Source organism: Schistocerca americana, chromosome 7, assembly GCF_021461395.2.
Source record: "Schistocerca americana isolate TAMUIC-IGC-003095 chromosome 7, iqSchAmer2.1, whole genome shotgun sequence".
NCBI lineage: Eukaryota > Metazoa > Arthropoda > Insecta > Orthoptera > Acrididae > Schistocerca > Schistocerca americana.
In genome coordinates, this window is record NC_060125.1 from 471,375,168 (window position 1) to 471,379,084 (window position 3,917).

Sequence of the window (3,917 nt, forward strand, 5' to 3'; positions counted from 1 at the left end):
CGCCCCTACTGTCGAAGAAGTAAACCAGAAGAAAACTGCAAGTTACTAAACGCAGCCACATTCCATTTGAAACATTGATCGAATATGAACTAATTTCTGGTGTGGCGCTATCTAAAAATGGGAAAAATCAACAACTGCCTTGATCTAGTCTGCACACATTATAGTTATGCAATAGATGTTCGATTTTCACTGAGTGGACACTTAACGAAAAAACTGTGTATTTGTTTTCAGAAAAAAAACATTCGGCTTGAAAGTTAAAAACGCTATTGAAGACAAACGTTCACCAAATATGCGTTTGGAGGCTGGCCCAAGTGGGAAAATGTCAAGAGATCACTTTAAATCCTTTTTCGTGAATCTTGTTGAAGATAATGTTGCAAAGAAGTGTTGACAAGGACACAACATTTGCGGATAAGACACTGAATGCAAGATAATTCCACCGAAAACAACAAAATACGCATCGCTACAACCTTTGGATGCATAGTTCCTCCGGCAATATAAAACATATGCAAGGAGGATAACAGAATCTGTAAGGATTCTCTCCAGTGACCTCGACACTAAATTAGGAACTGTAATTTTGATAATCAAAATGCCTTATATCATCCGTAACAGGCTATCTGCTCCAGTTTATCAGCTTATGCTTCGATACCCCTGACAAGAGGCTGGATAAAATACTCCCTCACATGTTGCTGAATTCAAAAATGTAATTCAAGTGACATTTGATTTTGCAGCTCAAGTATGTGATTGCGAGGATTCTCCAGATATTGCTTTCGCCAGATGTATCTATTGTGATTTTGCATATTCTGCATATTATTTCATACATTTTGTTGAGAAGCCTGTTGTACATTTTAAAAACCGATAGTGGGCAGCACAAAAAGTAACGCATTCAAATGCTTACACCTTTCTTATCACAGTGGTGCGTAAAGCTTCTAAATACAACTTGAAACACGAACGTTTGAAATGTGATTGAAATTACCTAGCTGCTAGAATGGGAATGGCTTGTGAACGTGTATTTTGTCTCGTCCCTTTATGCGCTTTGCCCTGTGCTGAACTTTTGTTACTGCGAGAATGTGAATTTAATTTAGCTGCGAGAATGTAAACTGTCAACAAATTTAAATGAAACCAAACTGTATGAATTTACTTGACACAGAAACTGAATCTGATGCAACACTACTGATTTGAAATTGACCCTAGTAATAAAACAAAACTTGATCAATTTCAAAATAATGGTCCCTGTGGTTAATAAATGCTGGCCTTGAAATAATAAAATTTCTTACCTTTATCTGCGCAATGGTCACGCTCGTGCACTGCTCTCTGTTAGTACTTTAAATTGTATGGTAACAAACAGCTATTGCGCACGGCTGTTGCTAAGCTCACATTTTAATTAAATCGAATACGACTGACAAAATAACTACTTGAGAAAAATAGTTAATAAAAAATGTCATGTATCTGAGAACTGGTATTGACCTGGGGTATGTAACAACGTGGCAATATTTTTAAAACTTGTATTTTGACTCTTTGAAAACTAATAATGTTCACAATTAACACACTCAATAAACTGATTATAGATTAACAATTAGCTCTATAAAATCATTGGATGTGAGTGTTAGACATTGTCTCAATAATCAATTACGAATACGCGCAATCATTAGTAACAAAATAACTTTCTTTACTTTAATTGTTTCAAACTTCTGTTGAGAGTCCTTTTACATCCTTTACAAACATCATAGTCTAGTGCAAGTAGAAAAATCATTACTGCCCATAGTGTGTAAGTATATAAGCAACATACATCAGATACAACACGCTAAGATACAACCGCTCGCTCACAGAAAGATCCGTACCTAAACACTGGAAAATTGCTCAAGTCACACCTACACCCAAAAACGAAAGTAGGAGTAATCTGTTGAATTACAGGCTCATATCACTAACATCGATTTGCAGTAGGGTTTTGGAACATATACTGTATTCGAACATTATGAAGTACCTCGAAGAAAACGATTTATTGACATGTAGTCAGCACGGATTCAGAAAATATCGTTCTTGCGAAACGTAACTAGCTCTTTATACTCATAAAGTAATGAGTGCTATCGACAGGGGATGTCAAATTGATTCCATATTTTTAGATTTCCAGAAGGCTTTCGACACCGTTCCACACAAGCGTCTTCTAACCAAACTGCGTGCCTATGGAATATCGCCTCAGCTGTGCGACTTGATTCGTGATTTCCTGCCAGAAAGGTCACAGTTCGTATTACTCGACGGAAAGTCATCGAATAAAACAGAAATAATATCCGGCGTTCCCCAAGGAAGTGTTATAGGCCCTCTATTGTTCCTGATCTATATTAATGACATAGGAGACAATCTTAGTAGCCGTCTTAGATTGTTTGCAGATGATGCTGTCATTTACCGTCTTGTAAAGACATCAGATAACCAAAACTAATTACAAAATGAGAGATAAGGTGGTGCGAAAAGTGGTAATTGATCCTGAATAAAGAAAAGTCTGAAGTTATTCACATGAGTACTAAAAGAAATCAGCTAAATTTCGATTACGCGGTAAGTCACACAAATCTGAAGGCTGTAAATTCAACTAAATACTTTGGGGTTACAATTACAATACTCTACATTCGAACGATCACATAGATAACGTTGTGGGTAGCGCAAAACAAAGAGTTCGAGTCATAAGCAAAACACTTAGAATGCGCAACAGGTCTACTAAAGAGACGGCTTACACCACGCTTGTCCGCCCTATTCTGGAGTATTGTTGTGCGGTGTGGGTCCGCATCAGATGGGACTGAACGGATGGCATCGAAAAAGTACGAAGAAGGGCAGCTCGTTTTGTATTATCGCGAAGTAGGGGAAATAGTGTCATAGACATGATACATGAATTGAGTAGTAATCACTAAAACAAAGGCGTTTTTCTTTGCGACGGGATCTTCTCATGAAATTTCAATCGCCAGTTTTCTCCTCCGATTGCGAAAACATTCTGTTGGCACCCTCCTACATAAGGAGAAATGATCATCACGATAAAATGAGAGAAAATGAGGGCTCGCACAGAAAAATTTAAGTGCTCGTTTTTCCCGCGCGCCGTTCGAGAGTGGAACGGTAGACAGACAGCTTGAAGGTGGTTCATTGAACCCTTTGCCAGACACTTTATTTTGAATAGCGGAGTAATCACGTAGAAGTAGATGTCTTTACACTTGAGAGTCCTCAATACATCTCTCGATCTTACGTTACTCTAGTCTAAGGCATTACCCACAACAGCGTGAACCAGCGATCGCTATTGAGCAGCGACGCTACTACACAGTCGATAATACATCTGACCATCTATGGCTCAATATAGTATTTTCTTACAAAACTTGAATTAATTTACCCTGCGTATGCACCTCTCTGACTGGAACACCGAATTCCTGTTTGGGCCAACAGACTCCACTTGTCAGACTCGTCATACACACGGAACTACAGTGGGAAGGAAGAAACCCATGACGTAACAGCGGCGCCTTGATTTGCGAAGAACTCATCCCACAACGTTAGACTCCGGTCTCTAGTATCGGCGACCCTATACAACCACCGTAGCCCTTCATAAGCAATGGGCCGAGTGCATTGCCGTCCCTTCCTCCCTTCACCAGCGCACCGCTGTGCACTCATCAAATTCGAGGCAACGCCCTCTTCCCAGTTCGCATGCGCTGCCGAACTGCAGGAGCGGCACAGCTGACACTGTTGGCCGACTGTGACTCTTAGCTCGTGTCGAATAGCTGCACAGTACAGGGTGTCCGAAAAGTTTTCCCTGATTGCATAAATTGATAACTCAGGCTAGAAGTAAGGTACAAATATGAAACTGGTGTCTAATTGTTTACAAACTATCAAAGTTTTTTTCACACATCAGTAAACTTCCACATGAGCACCCTTGGTAGCACGTAGCACAT